The sequence below is a fragment of the Cyprinus carpio genome, chromosome B3, assembly GCF_018340385.1.
Source record: "Cyprinus carpio isolate SPL01 chromosome B3, ASM1834038v1, whole genome shotgun sequence".
NCBI classification, from domain to species: Eukaryota; Metazoa; Chordata; class Actinopteri; order Cypriniformes; family Cyprinidae; genus Cyprinus; species Cyprinus carpio.
In genome coordinates this window covers 36,654,064-36,678,181 of record NC_056599.1, presented here as the reverse complement: position 1 = coordinate 36,678,181, position 24,118 = coordinate 36,654,064, and the positions used below count along the sequence as shown (strand labels likewise).

Here is a 24,118-nt window from a genome sequence, read left to right as displayed (position 1 = left end):
CCTTGCACAGTCATGCAGTGTTATAGCATGAAATGTAACTTGTGACATTTAGCATAGCCAGACAGACAAATTTATAAGGGGTTGTGAATTACATTTTAAAGTATTTGCATTAATATTTTCTCTTGCATCTATAGTCATAAACGAATTACTCCCATCCTAATGTTATCTTATTTTAAGACCTATACAACAAAGAACGTACAGAAGTGAATATCAATTAATAAACGAGGCCGCTCAGTTTTGCTTCAAGGAAAAGAGTTTTGACCAGCAGCGCAAAACTAAGGCATTCAGCTGCATTCATCAGAACATTTAACATTAAGGCTAGATGATATGATATATCCTCACTAGGATGCATTCTTCCGTTTGAGAAGCACCCAATGACAGCAAAAACATTGCAAGAGTTAATAAAAACACATGTTCAATGAAGATTTTAGTGCGAACGGCTCCGTAGACTGAATTCCAACGTCATCACGTGCAGTTTGGGGCGGAGCTGTTTCATGATGAAGTGAAACTAAAAGCGACTGTTGCGCACGCCATCTTCAGAGAACTCAGTATGTTACGGAAAGTTCGTTAAAACGTTTAACAGCTGCAACATTTGTACTAAGAAGCATTTGCGACGGAATAGACTTGAAGTCGAACTCAAGTCACATCAAAGTTGATCAATGATCATTAATATCCTTCTCTTATACTATACGGAAATTGTAACATAAAATGGCTAAAATGGTCAGGCAACTTCCCGTTTCATATCCAGTAAATATTTGATCATGATTTTTTTTTGACTGGGGAAATAAAGTTGCCTGTCACAGGATAATCACATAAACACGTAAAATGTGCACAATATTTATAACGAGCCAGATATGTTTTAAAATGCGGGCGACATTTCTTATGCAGTACTACATCCCCATTATTTAGAACAAGGATCTAACTTAAACTAACTCACATTGTCAAATTTTGTTGTGTATTATAGGGGTATGCCGGTATCAAATTTTCATTGCAGTACTACATCCTAAAGGCTTTTATCACGGATACAGTAATTACACGATATTGAGTTGCACAAAAGGTGTTCATAAAAACATGTTATAACAGGGTTAATAACGTTTTTTTGCTAATACCAAAAAATAACTGAACATTTAAATACAATAACGCAAATACACAGAAATGTATAAAGGTGAAAAAATGTACACAGATATTAAAGGGCAAAGGATGATAAAGACCCCAATAGGTAGCCCTTTACCATAAGACCGGATTAGAGTTAACCTTAGTTAAAGCTTAACATTCACAATGAGCAATAGCTACATGTGATACAGAAGTTAGTAATCTTTGTTTAAAAATCCAACTCTTAGTTCATGTAAGCTCAGTAAATAGCACAGTTGCAACTTGCAAACGTGTTATTGTAACAAACACATTATAAAATATGGGAATTTAGTACCTGTCAGATTAATGAATGTTTAAAAATTAATGGTCTGAAAAAAGTCGCTATTTTTAAGTATAAGTATTGGCGCCGTGAATGAACAACATAGCCGAATACAAAAAAATTGAATGGCTATTAAATTATATCAAAAAATTTCAAGAAACCCGAAGCAGTGCTCTTTGCGGGTGTTCAGGGTAACGCAGCGCATTTCTGATGTGATCAGCACCATATCTTGTCGGAGAGTGGCTGTATCTGAAATCGGCCTACCCGATCCCCCCTCATTCACTATTCCCTACATTAGTCCACTCATACAGTTCACTTGAAGGAGTGAATGAAAGTGAGTGAGTGAATTCGGACACTGAGTGCACCGGAAGGACTGCTGCTTTTGCATAGTTTGCTTGCTGTTTAATAAAAATTTGAAACGGACAGGTCCAGTAGTAAGATTAAAGATTAAATCTTGAATTCTGTCATGGAAATTATGTATAACTACTAGTTAAACAATTTAATAGTCAATTTACAATGAATTTGTACCTGTGTTGTATTACGCTGTATTACGCCGTGGATGTGCGCTTTCAAAATGAATGAATGATTCAGCTGCAGCGCCATCTTCTGGTGTGATGTGGGAATTCATTTGGCATGTGACTCTTAGAGTGCATTATGGGTTATCTCTAGCCATTGAGTGTACATTGGTTGCACAATAATTTTTGCGGTGCATTGTGGGATTGAATGAGTGCACTCGATAACGTCCACTCTGGTTTCGGACACCACTAAAAATATTGTGCATATTCATTATCGTGATATATCGCATTACCAAATACCGGCACATATCTAATGTACTATGGTCTTTTTTTTTTTTTGCTACATACAGGCCTAAAATCAAGTTTCTCATCAAGGAGGAGGAGGAGGAGAAACCTACATGTGAAATGAGTGTGTATGAGGAGAGATAGCAGGAGGCTTCTGTTGACGCTCAGAGAGCAACATCTTCAGGATTCAGCTGTGTGTCTATGAAGAGTAACAGCTCCAGGGATGTTCCTCCTGATCTCAGTGATTTTCACACTCAGAGAGCAACATCTTCAGGATTCAGCTGTGTGTCTATGAAGAGTAACAGCTCCAGGGATGTTCCTCCTGATCTCAGTGATTTTCACACTCAGAGAGCAACATCTTCAGGATTCAGCTGTGTGTCTATGAAGAGTAACTGCTCCAGGGATGTTCCTCCTGATCTCAGTGATTTTCACACTCAGAGAGCAACATCTTCAGGATTCAGCTGTGTGTCTATGAAGAGTAACATCTCCAGGGATGTTCCTCCTGATCTCAGTGATTTTCACACTCAGAGAACAACATCTTCAGGATTCAGCTGTTTGTCTATGAATAGTAACATCTCCAGGGATGTTCCTCCTGATCTCAGTGATGGAGCTGCTGTGAACTCTGACTCTGTGTGAGTATCATGTAATTGTGGGCCAAGACTCTGTTGGTGCCCTAGATGAAATATTATATTGGTGCACTGCCCCTAAAAACTGAAACACAGACTTTGTGTGTCTTTTTACTACTGAATTTATTGCAGAAACTAGATGCTTTTTAATCAGTCAATACAGCAATTAACCATACAACAATAATCAATAAAACAACATTATATAGCACACAAATGGTGAAGTAAATGATTCAAGATATTAAATGATAAATAATACAGTCGCCCAACAACAAGCACTCTGCTCCAAACTGGAAACAAATTGGGACGCGCACACACACACACACACACACACACACACACACACACACACACACACACACAGACAGACAGACACAGATGTTGGCACTCCTGCCCAACCCTTCACAGAAACCTTTTTTTCTATTTTTACATTTCTAACAAAACATTGTTTTATTTGTCCTCATAATGTAGTTGAAGCCAGGTGTCTTGTCATGTAATTTGTGTATTTCAAAGTCAGTTTGAAGGTGTATAACAGCAGGTGCGAAGCTTTACAAAAAGATTTCTCTGAGAGCTTTAGAACCACCCATTTTGTTTGAAATGATTTCAAAACAGTTTTAATAATAAATATTAGTATGAAAGTTTTAGTGAATCATGATTTGTTCATGATGACGTTCATACATAGGTTTCATGGTACGCATGCTTAGTCAATGAGACCCAGTGTAGGTGAGTCATAAACCTGGTGAGGGCATACATGATTTAATGTCAGAGTTTAACATATGTGCTATAAATGGTGCTATAAACCCAAAAAAGAATAATAAATATTAAGCATATGTAAGAGTTAGTGGATGCATGTATTGTGTTGGTCTTCACTTGTCTCACACAGCTATCACGAGAACCACATAAAAAATAAGAACAAAGTTCAAACTGATAACCTGTAAAATATAATATTTTATTTTATAATGATTCAGATGAATTATTACAAAACAAATACATATTTATTGTCTGGAAGCCAGGCTCAATGAGTAAACAATGTTCCTGTGTTCCTGACATGGGTCAGACTCAAACACAAATACCAGAATAGATACACTAGTTTTAAGAAAACTATGATTACATATTAATTTTATAATAGAAGAACAGGGGATTGGAAATCATAGACTTCAGGTCAAAAACAGGCCACTCTTTTTTAACCCAACTGCAGTGAGTCAGGTTTTGTCAGTATCTTTGGTTTTAGGAATTTGTGGTGCATGAGCTCATAGACAAATTAGGGATGTCCCGATCAGGCTTTTTGAGCCCCTGTCCAATCTGAGTCATTGAATATTGAGTATCTGCTGATACAGTGTCCCGATCCAATACTTGTGTAAGATATATTATACTTGCATGATACTTGACATTTGCATATTATATATATTATACTGTCCGCTAGAGGACGCAATGTCTCATTCCCTCTCGGGGAACCATGGTTACATGCATTTTAATGTGTTTTAATTTAATGTAGCAGACAAATTATCTTCAGAGAAAAAAAGAAAATAAATATTTATCTTTTCCTCCGTCTCATCAGCAGGAAGAGAAAGAGAGCAACATCTCCAGTATCCAGCTGTGTTTCCATGAAGAGCAACAGATCCCTGAATGATCCACCCATGTTCAGGACTGGAGCAGCGCGCTTTGACCCTGTGTGAGTATATGATCTTGATGTACCAGACATTTAACACAGGAACACAGAATGTACACAGAGATTACAAGACAGTAAATGTTCTTTAGCCAGAAAATATCATCAAATGAAATCATGTTCTCCTTTTTAATAAGTACAACACAGAAATGAAAATCATGATGTAAAGCAAGAAAACCTTACAGAAAGATGCCTTTGTTAAATGAAGTTAGTGACACAGAAATTCTGGTTTGGAATAAATAAACTATTTTTAAATGAGTGGTTTGCAACCGACTGGGGTGCTGTGGATAATCAAAAATGTCTAATTCTAGCACTGTAATTATTAATACTGTAATATTTGATCATTTTGATCAGCAATCCTATAAATTAGTTAAGACTGCATCACAGTTGTCAACTTTTCAGCCAAAAACTTAATTTACATAATCACTCTCTCTCAACAAACAGAGAGAGATTGTGGGTGTGGCTGTCTCTTGTAATGCTTTGAATTCAATCATTGAAATGATGAATCTGAACATTCTTGTTTGAAATAAATGTGATCCTAAATCAGCAGTTCCTAAAGTTTTTTGCAGTGATGACTAGGTATGGATAGTGCAGAATTTCTAATAGAAACCAAAATGCTCAATTTCCATTTTTCTTCAGGTTTTGTGCTATATGTTTTACTTAATAGTCTCTGAATAAGCAATGGTAATAAAAAAACAATAAAATAAAATAAAAACCTTCTAGTCCTCTAAAACCAATACCACAATCATTTCACTTCTGGTGATGGGGATTTCAACAAAACAAAACAAAAAACTTATTGCATCTGTGATTGCTTCTATAGTATATCATCTGTCACTCTTTAAATTAAAAATAATTTCATGTAAACACTGCTTTTTGTCAATGTCTAAAATAATTTGACAATGTCTTTTCTTGTTTGTTTGTGTCTCTGTTCTTTTATAATGTCTTTTCAGTGGTAAAAAAGCTGTGTCCTCAATGACCGGCACATTCCCCTACTGTCAGAGCCACACCAGTCCTCATGATACAGAAACAGACCTGCAGCTCAATTCAGACCAAGCAATGCATGATGATCTACAGAAAATCAAAGACAAGCACAAAACCAGCATGAAGAACAAGTATGAGAGCTTATTTGAGGGAATCAACCTACAAGAGAATCAAACCCTCTTGAACAGGATTTACACACAGCTGTACATCATAGAGGGAGAGAGTGAAGGAGTGAATGAAGAACATGAGGTGCTACAGATGGAGAAAAGTTACAGGACACTCCAAGACACTCCAATTAACTGCAATGACATCTTTAACCCTTTACCTGAACCAGGATATGAGGAGATGAGGAGAGAGAAGAAAGACAAAATAAAGACTGTTCTTACTAAAGGCATCGCTGGAATTGGAAAAACTGTCTCTGTGCAGAAGTTCATTCTGGACTGGGCCGAGGGAGCAGCCAATCAGGATGTAGATTTCATGTTTGTGCTTACATTTCGAGAGCTGAACTTGATTAAAGATCATCAGTACAGTCTTCACATACTTCTGCTTGATTTTCATCCTGATCTTCAGCATCTGGAGTCAAAGATTTATGATGAATGTAAAGTTGTGTTCATCTTTGATGGTCTGGATGAAAGCAGAATTTCACTGATGTTTTCAGACAGTCAGAAAGTTTCTGATGTGACTGAGATTTCATCAGTGGGTCTGTTGATGTCAAACCTCCTGAAAGGAGATCTGCTTCCTTCTGCTCTCATCTGGGTCACCACCAGACCAGCAGCAGCCAATCAGATCCCCTCTAACTACATCAACCTTGTGACAGAGATTCAGGGATTCAATGACCCTCAGAAGGAGGAATATTTCAGGAAGAGAATCAGTGACGAGCATCAAGCCAGCAGAATCATCTCACACATCAGAAGAGCAAGAAGCCTCCCACATCATGTGTCACATACCCGTCTTCTGCTGGATCTCATCCACTGGTGCTTCAGAACATCCTGAAGCAAGATGTCAGTGCAGAAATCCCTCAAACTCTGACTGAAAATGTACATCTACTTCCTGCTCATTCAAACAAATATGAGGAACCAGAAGTATGAAGAGAGAGGCCCAGAGAAACTCCTGCAGTCCAACAGAGAAGTGATTGTTAAACTTGCTGAACTGGCTTTTAATCAGCTGATGAAGGGCAATGTGATGTTTTATGAGGAGGACCTGAGAGAGAGCGGTATAGACGTCACTGACGCCTCAGTGTATTCTGGGATTTGCACTGAGATCTTCAGAGAGGACTTAGTGATTTAATCAGAGGAAGGTTTAACAGCTTTGTACATCTGAGCTTTCAGGAGTTTTTTGCAGCACTGTATGTGTTTTTACTGCTATTTACACAAAAAACAGTGAGGTTCTGAAAATGTTCCTAACAGGAAAATCCAGAAAGTCATTATGAGAAAGTTTCTCTGGATGTGTTTTCCTGAAAGGAGCAATGAATAAAGCCTTGAAGAGTAAAAAAAATGGACACCTGGATCTTTTCCTTCGGTTTTCTTCATGGCGTCTCACTGGAGTCCAATCAGAGACTCTTACAGGATGTACTGATACACACAGAGAACAACCCAGAGAGCATCAAGAAAATAATCCAAAACCTCAAACGAGGTCAGAAAAACAATGTTAGTCCTGAAAGATGGATGAATCTGTTGCATTGCTTGATTGAGATGAAGAATAATTCTATTGTTGAGGAAATGCAGGTATTTTTACATCTGGGGAATAAACAAAAAAGTCTTACTCTTGCACAATGCTCAACTTTGGCAAAGAACATGATCCTGATGTCAGAGGAAGTGCTTGAAGAGTTAGACCTAAAAAAGTACAAAGTTAAGTCATCAAAAGAGGGTCGATGGAGACTGTTACCTGCTGTGGGGAACTGTAGAAAAGCTCTGTAAGTATGAAACAATGAACACATTAACATTTGACTGAAGTTGTGATTTCTGTTTGTTTGTTTGTTTGTTTTTTCAGTTCAGTTTCTTATTATCTAAAAAAAAAATCCAAAATAGAGTTTCATACAAAAGACTCTGAGTAAGTGCATAAAATATAAATATATTAACATACTCAATAAACCACATCACAAAAATGCATGGTTATACAGTTCAAAATATGTAACACCATCATTATTTTTCATATCCTTAACTCTACACCTTTGTACCTTATCCACCCTTAAAGGGTGCATAGTTATCGTACTTACAGAAGGCAGAGAGGGTACGGTACAAAGTTGTACTTTTGAAGGTATGAAAAATAACTGTAGTGTTACATATGTTGAACTGTAACCATGTTGGCAGATTTACCATCATTACCTGTTTATATTAAAAATATCATGGTAAATCTGTGGTCTAAACTATACAGTAGTTGACAATAAGCCTACAATTTGTATGCTTTTGTCTGACAGATATATTAAAAATAATTACAGAACCAAACATGATCCATTTTAACTTTTAATGTTCAACTTAAATGATTATAAAACTAATTATAATAAATGTTACATGTACAGTCAGCAGGGACATGCACAGACATTTTGAGGGGCAGGGGCTCAAGTGCAAAAATAGGGCACTTCTCATATTTATTTTAATTTTGTTCTAATCAAAACGGTTAAATATATTAGGGGTGTGCGATATTGCCAAAAATATACCTCAATATTTTCTGGTATTTTATCGATAATTAGATTATATTTTGCTCAATGCATTATGCTGATATGTTATGGACTACCATGGACAGCTGACTTCTAAAGTTTTTGATATTCTTCATATTCACACCATTGATAGAAAGTAATCTTTTCCAATAAGTTTAAATAGATTTTTACATTTTATTGGCATTTTTACATTTCTAAAGCCATTTCTAAAGTGTGCACCATCTTTTCAGTCAAATTCTTAAATTGAATAAGTCAGTTAGAATAATAATGCAGAGAAAACACAGAAGCTGCATTAGAAGGGGCATTTACAGTAGATGCATTTACACTGATTAATGCAGCACATGAATGCATTTAACCAGCAGTTACAAATGCATTAATACTTAAAAAAAAAATGTTTTGATATTTTAAACATAAAACTTTGAATACTCATATTTGAAATGGTTTATTTTTTTTTTAAATGAAAATATACTTTAAAAGTGAAATTAAAACTGTCAGTAGGTGGCAGCAAGTAACTGTTAATAAATGAGTCCTTGCGATTTGAACCAAATCATTTAAACAGCTGATTCATTCAGGAACGAAACACTGTCATGTTGCTCAGAGATGCCAATCGGGATTATATTTGTTGGCAAAATAGAGCAAAAACAGTCAATATTGTGTCTAAAATGTAAGTATCTTAATATTAAATTCTTTGTTTATTGAACTGCTTTATAAAATCAACAGCACACTTTTGTAACCATGCTGCTGCACATTTTTAGAAAAAACGTCTGTCTTTGCGTGATACTGATAAACTATATGCGCATATATGTATATATATATATATATATATATATATATATATATATATACATTTCTGCCGCCATATCTTGAATTTTGTGATTATTCTAAATACATTTTACTCAAACGAATTCATGCAGTGAAAGAATGCGCACTGGTCTAACCTACTAGACTTCCTATTGCCTAACTTACATCGTAGCTCTCATGAGCCATGGATGTTAGCGAGACAAAATTACCTACTAATTGCCTTCGATATTTGTCTTTTGGATCATTAGCTGTAAATTCGAGGCACAGTTACCTTAGTCTTTTGTTCATCATCACTCACCTCCACACCAAGACAAACACAACTGGAAAGGGAGGGAGGGGTTTGCTTCTGTGGCTCTTTGCTCTGTGATGTGTTTGTGCCAATCAATGTGTGCTACACTGCTGTGCTGCAGAGACGCGGAGGGAGAAAGGCATCGGAACATTTCCTAACTCGACCTGATATTTAGATTTTTTTTATTAGTTTGACAGGGAAAGCTTTGCGCAAACAGAAACACACACACACAAGCACATATATACATATATTCATTTATTAAAAAAAAAAAATCACTCCCCAGAAAAAGGACACTTTCTCTCGAGGAAGAAAAAGGGCAGGTGCTCAAGCCCCCTTTGATGTCTATGTGTGCACGTGCCTGACAGTCAGGTCCAGAAGTATTCAGACACAGACTGAGTTTTTGTGCTTTTGCCTTTATACACCACTACAATGGATTTGAAATAAAATAATTAAGATGTGATTGAAGTGAAGACTTTTAGCTTTATTTTAAGAGGTTCAACAAAAATATGACATTTACTATTTAGGAGTTACAGCCATTTTAAGCAAAGTGCCACCATTTTCAGGAGCTCAATAGTATTTGGACAGTTGACAAAGAAGAGGTTAATTGAGAGGTTAACCTGGTGCTGTCACAGACACACCAGGCTCCAACACTATCCAATCACAGCGCACTCCATCACCAGAATACTGAGCACACAGACCTGCACCTCATCAGCACCTTAATTAACTGGCACATAAAAGACACTCACACACACACAGCCACTGTCTGGTCTCGTTCGCAACTAGGACTTACACACATGCTTACTTCAAGGACTACCAGTGTTATACTTACCTGTCTCCAGCGATCCCAAGTTACTGTGTGTGTCTGTGTGTCTGTGTGTCTGTGTCTGTGTCTGTGTCTGTGTCTGTGTCTGTGTGTGTGTGTGTGTGTGTGTGTTGTGTGTGTGCGTGTCTCTCTCTCTCTCTCTCTCGTCATCCTCCTCCTACATCTCAACTTCTCCACTGCCACTTGGATCTTCACTCTGCCAAAAGACAAAGGACAGTATCATCATTCTTTCACTTATCAATTCATGATTGCCACTTCAGTTTGACTCACCTGTGTTCGCTGTTCCCTCTGCTTGAGTCAATAGACAACCTTACCTGTGATCTCCCATCTCCGACCTGTCTGTACTGTAACAGGTGCTTCCCATTCCCTCATTACTTCAAGACAAATTAAGCAGAAAAAAAAGATCTGGGCCCTCATTCATAAGTGTACAGATTTGGTCTTAGAGTGTGCGTAAGCTTAAAGCCATGCCTACACTCATATTTGTAAAAACTGCCTTTGACGTGGAAAAGTGCTTAGCGTCACGTTTAGATCTTAGTGTGTGTGAACATTATTCTTAGTTTGGGTTATTGCAGATTTTCATATATTTATATTTTTGACATGGAAAAATACTTAGAGTATTGGTCGGTTTGGATGATGACTGGTAATATTTATATGTTAATGGCATTAATCAGGAGTTGTTAACAAGTCAGAGAGCTGAAACCATCCAGTTGCATGCAAGTTCAAGATCATTTTCGATTTATAGATTTCACATCTGAAAGAGAGGCATATGTGCGTTTTCTGTGCATACGTTCTTTCTACGAATCACACGTACGCATATTTGAGAAATAATCTTAAAATTAAATTTAGGATGGTTTCTGCACAATATTTTATAAATGAGGCCCCTGGACTTGATATGAGGAACCAAAGTGTAATTTGGAAGCTGTTTGACTGGTGCTACCAATATGAACTCCAAGGAGATCTCAATGAAATTGAGAAGCCCATTAAGTTGAAAAAAACAACATAAATCTATAAGAGAGTTAGCAAAACCTTAGGTGTGGCCAGATCAACGGTTGGCTACATTCTTAAAAAGAAAGAAAGCTCTGGTGAGCTTAACATCAAAAGGCCTGGAAGACCAAAGAAGACAACTAAAATGAATGATCGCAGAATCCTTTACTTGGTGAAGAAAAATAAATACAAAAAATCATAACATCAACAGAACATAATCTGGAGGAGGTAGACACATCATTGTCATAATCTATAATTAAGGGAATGTAAATACAGAGAGTTAACAACAAGGTGCAAACCACTGGTAACATTCAAGAACAGGAAAGCAAGATTTGACTTTGCCAGAAAAACATCTAAAAAAACCTCCCATGTTCTGTAAAATGATTCTAGGACTGATGAAACAAAGATTAACTTGTACCAAACTGATGGGAAGAGAAAAGTATGGTGGAAGAAAAGAACGGCTCACGATCCAAATCACACCACATCAAGTGTCAAACATGGTGGCAGTAGTGTTTAGGCATGGGCATGTATGACTGCCAATGGAACATGCTCACTGGTGTTTATTGATGATATAACTCCTGACAGAAGTAGCAGGATGAATTCTGACGTCTTTAAGGCTATAATAATTTTTGAAGGCAAATAAATTTTATATTCTTCAATGGCTAAGTCAGTCGCCTGATCTCAATCCATTAGAGCATGCTTTCCAGTTACTGAAGACAAGACTGAAAGCAGAAAGAACCACAAACAAGCAGCAGCTCAAGATGGCTGCAGTGAAGACCTGGCAAAGCATCTCCAGATAGGAAACTCAGAATTTGGTGATGTCCATGGGCTCCAGACTACAGGCAGTCATTGACTGCAAAGGATTTTCATCCAAGTATTAAAATTATGCTTATATTTACAATAATGTCACTTTGTCCAAATACTATTGAGCCCCTGAAAATGGAGGTACTTTGATAAAAAGTCTGCACTTCAATCACATCTTGATTGTTTTATTTCAAATCCATTGTGGTGGTGTATAAAGGCAAAAGCACAAAAACTCAGGCAGTGTCTAAATACTTCTGGAACTGACTGTATGTCTTCCATTTGTATATTGTGTGATTACTCCAGATTGTTTCTCTATTAAATAATAAGCATTCTTTTGAGCTGTATTTCCCAAAAATATCATCAGACTAAGCTGACTGCATAGATGGCAGTAGTTTGAAGTAAAAGTAAAGATGCTTTTGTAAAACACAGCTCTGTTTGAAGCACTGAGTGAAGTGTCAGGAGTGAACACTCTCTGCAGTGGGAAGCTATATATCCAGCGCCCCGGGGAGCAACTGGGGGTTCAATGCCTTCAAGGGCACTTCAGCCATGGGTATTGAGGGTGGAAGAGAGCGCTGTTCAATCACTCCCTCCCACCTACAACTCCTGCCAGCACCGAGACTCGGACCTGCAACCTTCTGGTTACAAGTCCCACTCTCTAACCATTAGGCCACAGCTGCCCCCTACATGCCTAGAGATTTCATTATTTTTATGTGAGGGTCAATTCCTTTGAATACACCAGCAATATCAAAACTTATCAATACTTCAGGATCGATCCACCTGTCTCTTAAAATATGTTTAATTCAAAATGTAAAGGTTTATTATTAATGGTCCATAGATTAGTTATAGCTGTCCACATAATTTATTTCCTTCCCAATTCCTTATTTCCTTAACAATTATACACTTGGGAATGTGAATTTCTTAAAGTCAATTTTCATATACTTGATTTTTAAAACATTTAATTTAGGAAGGACACCTATCATGCCAAGACACAAAATAATCTAGTATAAGCACTATAGCTGTTCTTCCTTAATGACACAATTGTCAGCACACTTAAATGCAAGTCTTTTCATAAAGGATAACTGAAAAGTGTCAGATTCATTGAAAAAATAGCTGTCGCTTCCTAAGACCAGGGATATGGAATCCTTTTCCTGGATTTCCAGTGTCCTGCTGAGTTTAGCTCCAATCTGTCACAACACAACTACCTGGACGTTTCTAGTTATTAAAGAACTATAATAAATAATAATAATAACCACAATATTTAGCTAACAAGACATGTACATACAACAAGAAAATATGTTAAAGCATAATACAAATACTGTTCATAAAATATGAAGTAATCAATTTAAAACATATAAACCATAAAATATGAAGTAATGTCTTTATTTTAAATGATCAATCAGCATGATCTTTCTGGTGAATGAAGTTTGGGAAACCAGCACACCAGCATGTCTTATATCCAAAGCCCTCTCTTTCTTTTCAGATTGGCAAGCTGTAATCTCTCTGATCAGCACTGTGAAATTGTGGCTTCAGCTCTACAATCTTCAAAATCCCCCCTGAGAGAGCTGGACCTGAGTAACAATAACCTGATGGTTTCAGGAGTGAAGCTGATCTGTGTTGGACTGAAGAGTCCGAACTGTCAACTGAACATACTGAGGTTTGACTTTCACATTGATTCAGTATGTTAATAATAAACACATGAAGCTGGGGTTTGCGATTAAAGATACAAAATAGAACAAAGATACAAATTAAACAATGTTTAAACTTTTCAAGTTTGAAGGTGTTCAGGTACAGAAACCGAATTATCAAATGTAAAATTGCATTGCATAGTCTTGACCATATAAATTAAATATATATTAATTCTTGTTAAAACTACAAAAGTAATTCAGTCAAGAGCAGTGGGTGATTTTCTCTCTTTTGTTTTCCTGGATTAACATTAAGGACACCGACAGTAGCAAGCAAATTAGGCGCTGTCACTTTAAGAGACAATACATCAAATAATACACATCCAATTTCTTACTCAAGTGTTTATGTTCACTTAAGACATACCCAATAGTTTTTCAAGGATACTCACCAAGATGGTATTTCAACATAATTTGTATGTATTTTTGGTAACACTTTATTTTAGGGTCTCTTAAGTAGTTGTTAGCATTCATATTACTAGAATATTAGCTATTTATTAGTACTAATTAAGCACATATTAATGCCTTATTTTTACATGACCTTATTTTTTCCCTAATCCTAGTCAATACTTAACAACTTAACAACTACCTTACTAACTATTAATAAGCAACAAATTAGGAATTTATTGAGGGAAAAGTATCATTTTGGCTTTCTTTTCATTGAGATTGCGAATATTTGCTGACATCCAAACATCCAAGTGCACACAGGGAGTCCAGGGAGCAGCTGGGCGTTTGGGGACTTGCCCTTTACAATCCCTGCTATTACTGAGACAATTTCTGATATATGCTGATATATACATTGCATGTCAGAGAGCTGGAGCTGTCTCAAAAACATCTTCGCCACACATTTGCACTTTTATATTTTATGAAACTTATTTTAGAAAATAATATTAATAACAACATTCACACTCACTTTATATTATAATTATACATACAGTACCTCCGCCACAACATTGTGGTTTCATCGATGGTATATATAAGGCTTAATTTATTTTAAAATATTTTTGTTCATAATCATTAAATACTATTAAAATACTGACAAAAAATAACCATATATCACACACACATATAACACAAAGTTTATGTATTTAATATTTTTAATGTTTTGAAACTCTCCCAAGATGCACACTCAGTTAAGGTGACGGTCATAGAGCACTTTATTGAGCACTTTATTTTTAACGGCCTCAGGTGACTGGTAATTTTACATTAGGATGAATACACTACCTACAGGTGATTCATGATTTTTTTTTAATCTTCCAGCAAAATATCATCATCTTTATCATCTCTTGTAAGTTAACAGTGCTGGCTCAGTAAATTAGTAAAACTTTGAGTCACTGCCTATATAATATATAATAATATTAATAATGCATGAAGTAAACATTCAAGCAGAAATAAGAAACATGTAAACTCCATCTCTCATTTCAAACTCGCTCGCCCCCGGCCATCCCTTCCAGCTCATCTGTCCTCTCCACATAGGATTATAGGAAATAATGCTTCAGCGAGTGTACATCAGTTGAACACTCAAAATCAGAAAGGATTGTGGATAAAAGGTAGTGAACAAATGTAGAGAGTGTTGTCATTCATAAAGCTCTAAACAGATATATCATTTATTTTTTCCTCACAGCCTTTGCAATTGCACTGTATACATAAATACTGAATCATAAAATGAAAAAGTATTTTTAATTTACACTGAAAAATGCTTGGAGAACCATCTTCAAATTTAATCCTGAACTTGTTAAAACAATTATATTTATGTAAGATATGTTTCAAGGTTTCAAAACATTTTAAGTCTTAATATGTTTTCCTTCTTTTTAACTTTTTACTTAAACTTTTTCTTTAACTGTTTAGCATTAAATCATATTGGGATGTTTGTTAGACACCCAATTCAGGCCTTGCAGTGTCTACTAAAGAGATGAAGAGTTGAAATTTAAAACCCTCTGATTTAGAGACACATTAAAGGGAGATGAAGAGAGGTGCGACTTGGGCCCTTATGTGCATGTAGAAGAACAGTTGTGTTGCTGCATTCTGAATCATTTGTAAAGGTTTGATTGCTCATAATAAAAGTCTAGCCAGAAGAGCATTGCAGTAGTTCAGCCTAGAAATGACAAGGGCCTGGACAAGAAGTGGTGCAGCACATTAGGAAGGGCCTGATCTTTCTGATGTTGTGCAATGCAAATCTGCATGATCAAGCATTTTTTTAATGTGTTCTTTGAAGGTCAGCTGGTCATCAAAGATTATGCGAAAAATTATTACCAAAAATTGATGGGGTAATTGTTGATGAACCTAGCTGGATGGTGAAATGATGCTGTAGAGTCGGAGTGGCAGGGAAGACAGAGAAGCTCAGTCTTTGCCAGTCCAGACATTATAACCAAAGTCCTTTATCTTTTTTTTCAGATTGGCAAGCTGTAATCTCTCTGATCAGCACTGTGAAATTGTGGCTTCAGCTCTACAATCTTCAAACTCCCCCCTGAGAGACCTGGACCTGAGTAACAATTACCTGATGGTTTCAGGAGTGAAGCTGATCTGTGTTGGACTGAAGAGTCTGAACTGTCAACTCAACATACTGAGGTTTGATTTCACATTGATTCAGTATGTTAATAATAAACATTTGAAGTTGAGGTTTGCAAACAAAGATACAAAATAGAACAAATATACAAATTAAATGGTGTTTAAGATTTTCAAGTTTTAATGTGTTCAGGTACAGAAACCAAATTATCAAATGTAAAATTGCATTGCATAGTCTTGACCATATGTATTAAATATAAATTAATTCTTGTTAAAACTACAAAAGTAATTCAGTCAAGAGCAGTGAGTGATATTCTCTCTTTTGTTTTCCTGGATTAACATTAAGGACACCGACAGTACCAAGCAAATTAGGTGCTGTCACTTTAAGAGACAATACATCAAATGATACACATCCAATTTCTTACTCAAGTGTTTATGTTCACTTAAGACATACCCAACAGTTTTTCAAGGATACTTACCAAGACGGGTATTTCAACAAAATTTGTATGTATTTTTGGTAACACTTTATTTTAGGGTCTCTTAACTAGTTGCTTGTTAGCATGCATATTACTAGAATATTAGCCATTTATTGGTACTAATTAAACACATATTAATGCCTTATTTTTACATGACTTTATTCTACATCCCTAATCCTAGGCAACTACCTTACTAACTATTAATAAACAGCAAATTAGGAATTTATTGAGGGAAAAGTATCATTTTGGCTTTCTTTTCATTGAGATTGTGAAAATTTGCTGACATCCAAACATCCAAGTGCACACAGGGAGTCCAGGGAGCAGCTGGGCATTTGGGGACTTGCCCTTTACAATCCCTGCTATTACTGAGACAATTTTGGACGCTGATATATACATTGCATGTCAGAGAGCTGAAGCTGTCTCAAAAACATCTTCGCCACACATATGCACTTTTATATTAAATTAAACTTATTTTAGAAAATAATATTAATAACAACATTCACACTCACTTTATAATTATACATACAGTACCTCCGCCACAACTTTGTGGTTTCATCGATGGTATATATAAGGCTTAATTAATTTTAAAATGTTTTTGTTCATAATCATTAAATACTATTAAAATACTGACAAAAATAACCATGTATCACACACACACGCACATATAACACAAAGTTTATGTATTTATTATTTTTAATGCTTTGAAACTCTCCCAAGATGCACACTCAGTTAAGGTGACGGTCATAGAGCGGCCTCAGGTGATTGGTAATTTTACATTAGGATGAATACACTAACTACAGGTGATTAACCCTCTGGGGCCTGAGGGTGTTTCGGGGGCCTAGAGAAGTTTTGATATGCCCTGATATTTGTGTTTTTTTCAGTTGCTTATAAACACATAAATGGCTAAAGTTTATTAACACTGTAATCAGCACAAACTGGGCTACAATAATATGTGAGCAGCATGTATGTACATGATTGTGTTTTTGAGAAAACAACGTTTATGCGTGGTTAGTGAAAAACTAAAATTTTGAAGTCACTGAAATAAGGCAATAAAACACCTAGAGAACATTTGTTCACAAGACTTTTGAGAACAGATTTTGAAGCCTAGAGTTTTTGCTTCAAAATTATGTGAAAATCATCTTGATTACTCGCTCACAGAAAACAACATATTGATTTAAATTTTTTAAGACACTTTTTGTGTAGGTAAGGTATATGCGAGAAGGCGTCAACTATCATGCATAATGCTGTGATTCACACCTGAGAAGACAAAGGCCCGCATAATGAGCTCCATAATGAGCCTTTCAGCCTGGTGTGTGACTGAGAGAGAAGAGTTACAAGAAAGACTCTGAGGACAAAATCAAATTTTTTAAACTACATTATTAACATTATTGTGATGGTCATTGATACTAGTACTAATTTATAGAAAAAAAGAACACAATTACCACATAGCACACATGTTATCAGTGATATTTCCAGCTTACTTGATACATTTACACCTCAGAGGATCCCAGGTATAACACATTTAAAATACTTACACCAGAGTAGATATTTATGAACAGAAGCTTAGTTACATTCATAAACACAAGCATGCTTTGTATGTAGGCCTTTACAATATATATAGTTATAAACATATGTGGCTATATTCATGAACAGAGAATAGCCTATCTCAGTAAAGTTTTGTCTAACTATTCTTAATGACATTAGGCTAGCAACAATATTTTTTTTTATATCGTATTGCTGTTTATGTTATATAACATAAAAAAAGAAAGAAAAAAAAACCCATCCTGCCATGGTGAGACATTTAGATACTGTGAATGAAACTTTATAATGTTTCACTTGATTATACATTTAGTCAGGAATTATAGTTTGAAAAAAGTCTAACTAGTAAAATGTGTACAGGTTATGTGAAAACTAATACAAGTTGGATGATAAAAAAAAAGACTTACTCATGTTTAGGATCTCTGCTTGATCAAGCTGCTGCATCAATAATACAAAGGTAATCCAAAGCTTCTTGAGGTGAATTCTTTCTTATTTGTCACAGCGAGTCTTTTCTGCGGTGAATTCAGTCTCATTTCTCTCAGCGCGAAGTGCAAAGTAAAATGTAAAAAACTCGCTGCTTTGTTTGGGGCGTTTACCCGCTGTGAGCTTCATGTGGATTAGATATAATGAAGGGAGACGTGAAAGACTGGACATCGCATTGGTTTCATATGGATTACGTTATCACAGAATATTGTTTTCAATAAGACTTGCTTAGTTTAAAAGTAGACATGTCAAGCTTTCTATAGATATCTCTCTCATGTCTCTGAGTATTTGTGTTGATCACCGCAGACCAAGGCTGCAGACAGCGTACCCTGTTTGTTTTCTTTATTTTATAAATGCACAAGGTTTTGTTGTTATTATGTGTGTATACAAATAAAATTAGACCCCTTACAGATTCGATTGATGTATTGCTCTTATCTGTACAATCAAAACTGAAAGTGTAATTTAAGTTCTTTTCGGGGTTATCAGGAGAAAATGCGTCAAAACGCATATTAGCGTTAGTCGGCCCCAGAGGATTAATGATTTAAAAATCGATTGAAAATAATAATAAATAATAATCTTCCAGCAAAATATCATCATCTTTATCATCTCTTGTAAATTAACAATGCTGCCTAAATTAAGTAAATTAATAAAACTTTGAGTCGATGCCTATATAATATATAATAATATTAATAATGCATGAAATAAACATTCTAGCAGAAATAAGAAACATGTAAACTCCATCTCTCATTTCAAACTCGCTCACCCCCGGCCATCCCTTCCAGCTCGTCTGTCCTCTCCACATAGGATTATAGGAAATAATGCTTCAGCATGTGGTCATCAGTTGAACACTCAAAATTAGAAAGGATTGTGGATAAAAAGTAGTGAACAAATGTAGAAAATGTTGTCATTCATAAGGCCATAAACAGATGTATCATTTATGTTTTCCTCACAGACTTTGCAGTTGCACTGTATACATAAATTCTGAATTACAAAATGAAAAAGTATTTTAAGTTACACAGAAAAATGCTTGGAGAACCATCCTCAAACTTAATCCTGAATTTGTTAAAACAATTATATTTATGTAAGATATGTTTCAAGGTTTCTAAATATTTTAAGTCTTAATATGTTTTCCTGTTAACTTTTTACTTAAACTTTTTCTTTTACTGTTTAGCCTTAAATCAAATTGGGATGTTTGTTAGACACCCAATTCAGGCCTTGCAGTCTCTACTAAAGAGTTGAAGTTTAAAACCCCCTGATTTAGAGAACTAGATGCTTATGGAACATTAAAGGGAGATTAATGTGGGCCCTTGTGTGCATGTAGAAGAACAGTTGTACTGCTGCACTTTGAATCATTTGTAAAGGTTTGATTGCTCATAATAAAAGTCTAGCCAGAAGAGCATTGCAGTAGTCCAGCCTAGAAATGACAAGGGCCTGGACAAAAAGTTGTGCAGCACATTAAGAAGGGCCTGATATTTCTGATGTTGTGCAATGCAAATCTGTTCTTTGAAGGTCAGCTGGTCATCATAGATTATGTGAAAAATTCTTACCTAAAACTGATGAGGTAATTGTTGATGAACCTAGCTGGATGGTGAAATTATGCTGTAGAGTCTGAGTGGAAGGAAGACAGAGAAGCTCAGTCTTTGCCAGTCCAGACATTATAACCAAAGTCCTCTCTCTTTTTTTCAGATTGGCAGACTGTAATCTTACATATCCACAATGTGAAATTGTGTCTTCAGCTCTACAATCATCAAACTCCCTGAGAGAGCTGGACCTGAGTCACAATGACCTACAAGATTCAGGAGTGAAGCTACTCTGTGCTGGACTGAAAAGTCCAAACTGTCAACTCAACATACTGAGGTACTTAAGGGTCTGTGTAAAATAACAGCATACAAGCACACAGTTGTTATGCACAGTTCCACCCTCACTAATATAAGGCTGCCCTGTTGCGTGTTTGTTTATAGCCTAATTTATTTAAGGGCCTAAATGCAAAGTATACTATGAAGTAGGGGTGTAATGATTCACTAATTTTCTCAAAGCAATCTATTACAAACCCTGACGATGCAATGCATCAATCTTGAAACATGGATTTTTGAATCGTGAATCGCTGATTTCGGACAGTAATCGATTTAAAACACTAAGAATCGAATGAATCGCGATTTCTATAGTGATTCAATGCTTTTAAAATATATACACATCAGATAACAAGCACAAATTAATAGAGACTTTGAACAGTGTTCATACCTCGCATCTCTCCTTCACGCGCTGCACTATTTACCGCATGTGACTGTCACACTATTTCTCACTGACACCGCTGATGTGGTGAGCTCTCCTTAGTACTGTGGCCAGTAATGCTAGTCACAATGGCTCTCGGATACCTGCTCTCTAAAGCACAGTTCATGTTTTAACAATGTCGTTCAACCGAACGAACGACACTGTTAAAATAACCACATCATTAGCACTACCTAGAAATAAGATCCGGATAATCAGATGAATAGTATCTGTTGCTATAGCAAACAGATCGGCATGTTTTCCAGCCTGCAGAAATGGAAATCCAGCATTGTCTTTAAAACTCTATAGGTCACCCATAGGCATTTTCTCTGGGCCAAAAACACTGTGGCAAAGGGAAAAAACTGTTCTGTGCATCACAAAGAGGAAGATGCAACAAAGAAGACCTAAGACATTTCAGCAACTAGAAGCCTGTATTAGACAAGAATGGGACAACATTCATATTCCTAAACTTGAGCAGACCTTGTCTCCTTAGTCCCCAGACGTTTGCAGACTGTTGATGGCAACTAAAAAGAAACTTGTCTCCTTAGGGGCTGTTATAAAAAGAAAAGGGGATGCCACACCGTGGTAAACTTGGCCTTGTCCCAACTTTTTTGAGATGTGTTGATGCCATGAAATTTTAAATCAACTTATTTTTCCCTTAAAAGAATATATTGTCTCAGTTTTAACATTTGATATGTCATCTATGTTGTATTCTGAATAAAATATTGACATTTGAAACTTCCACATTATTGCATTCTGTTTTTATTCACAATTTGTATAGTGTCCCAACTTTTTTGGAATCGGGTTTGTACATAAAAACATCAATGGCAGTGTAATGTGAAAACTGCACAGTCTATCTTAGCTGCATTACTTAGCTATATCACATTTTCACAATATTACCATAAGTTGCAAAAAAGTATTGCTATACTATACGAGGTATAATAACTGTTTGTTTTTTTTCTTGTAACAAAATAAGTTATGTTAATGTTAGGTAAAAAAAATATATATACAACTTAACTTTATTAGTTATTAGGTCCAATAATACAGTTACAACTTTTGTTTATTAAACATTGACTTAGAAATTAACCAAGATTAATAAACAAATATTTTTAATTGTCAGTTTTTGTTAAGTGATTATTTAACTAATGTTAAGCAGGGGAGGTTTCTTCATTAGGCCGGTAAGGGGACGCACCACCAAAGTGTTAAAGGGAGGAATTTTTTTCTGTTACATTCAACCACCGTGTTAAGCTGTCTGTAACTAGACTGTTTGTTCTGCCTCTGGATATATAGTTCAGTCAGCATCAAGTCATTATTAGATGACATTAGATGACCTTATTAGAGACATGCTAGTCTGGTATTATTGTGTATGTATGTGCGCTCTCTGATAGCTTTTGCATGAGCACATTTCATTATGTTCACATGTCTGGCAAGTGTTTTAAAATGGACACTCGCTGAAGAAGCATGCTTTTTAGGAGTTTGCTATGGTCAGTGGTGTTTATATACATGGGGCATCAACACTCACTCTGACAGAAGAACTGTTCACTTGTCATATTCAGAATGTTTTTATTTGTTTATTTTAATCTGTGTTTTGCTGTGTTTAATAATTCTGAAAGGATCCGGATGTATTTATATACATTCAGGTAAAGGTGTCTGGTATAGTGGTCTAGGCATCTCCGTGTGGTCCTGCTAGTCATTAAGGTGCTTAAAGGTCATTAAAGATGCAGTAGGAGATCTCGGATAATGCTAACTTTAGCCTGATAACACTGAAAGCGAACGTCCCACTCTCCCTGCAATCGCCGTCCAATGCCACGCCCCCTGAACACACATACACTCACAGAGCAGAATACCAGAGATAACATTAAGTTACTACAATAGGCTACATAAGCGGTTCCCAATTACAGTCCTTGAGCCCTCCCCACACTGCACATTTCATATGTATATCTTATCACGTCCAGCGTTTGTTCTATTCGACCGTAAGTCATATAAGTGCTTTGCGAAGTGGACATCACTGGATATTCTGCCATGATTCCAGTTCGAAGCAAGCGTACATGTTCCATACTAAGGGCGTTAAAGTGTGGGAGGTGTAAATTTAAATGGGATTTATTTACAAATGTATATTATTTCACGCTTCTCTAGTAAGTTTTGTCTGTTTGTGAAGACACTGCGCAGCACAAATGCATGAATGAATGTTCCGAAGTGAAGTAAACTGCAATGGATTTCCCCTGGTCAGGGAGTAGGGAGCAACAAACACTGTGTAGGGAGCATGTCGATCAGAACACAGTTCATCCACATAGCTCTCTTCTAACAAGTTGGTTGTCTGAATCTGGTGTGTTAACTAAGCGAGAAGTGCAAAATATGCAGAGTGGGGAGGAAGATTAGGTTGCTGATGTTTGTCTGAATTGTTGTTAATAAGCAGATTTTTATATTTATGTGTTTATTTTTATTTATTTTATTTTATTATTATTTTTATTTTTTATTTTTTGCAAAACTGACTAGAAAACAGTATTAAAGTATTACAACTTAAATCTAGTGTAGCGTCAATTCAGTCAGGTCTTGTTAAGCCTGAAATACACTACACAATTTTTTCCCCTGATTTTCCTGCTGATTTACAGTCTGGAGAAGATGATTTGAGTTTATAGATTACATAAAAAAATCACATATTGTATGCTGATCACAGACTGATATTTTTTTTTTTTTTGCTTCAGACTCTGATTCACCCCGTGGAAGGATTTCAAACGTTACATATTTTCAGCCAATTTTAGAACACATTTTGTTTTTATTTGTTATGTGTCTCCTAGCAATTGCATATGTTTCTGCGTGAGTTTGTTGTGATCGGAATGACTTTAAAGTCTGCTAGTGTATGTTATTCAATCATCTAGTGTATGGTAGCCAGTTTTCCTGTCACTATTTTCAAAGTCAGTAAGTGTATTATGCCTAGTGTTTTAAAAAATCTGTTCTGAATTTAAAAGTCATCTAGTGTGTTCCAGCCTTTAGTCAACCTCGCATCAGCTAATGCTCAGCTGATTCATGTCTACCTATACGATGCCTATCACATCATTCCAATTTAAGTTACCTGTTCAGTATCTTCTAGCTGTTTTCATTGTGCTGATCATGAGCTAATTACCCTCCTCCATCCCCAACTCCACCTCTTGTCCACAGTCAGGATTTGACCTCTGACATTTTCTTAATATTATTTTAATAAAGAACATTAATGTTTATCTGGTATCATTAATATTGCTGCAATTTTTCTATAAAACAGTAATATACCTTTGAAAACAAGGCATTCTGGGTAACATTTGTTGTTTTTGATGAAATAGCCAACAATGTAAA

General features: G+C 35.9%; 1 pseudogene; it reads left to right on the top strand.

The window, feature by feature from the left end:
* The first annotated feature begins 2,283 nt into the window (after positions 1 to 2,283).
* Positions 2,284 to 24,118, top strand: part of LOC109080335 — a 42,248-nt pseudogene continuing 20,413 nt past the window's right edge.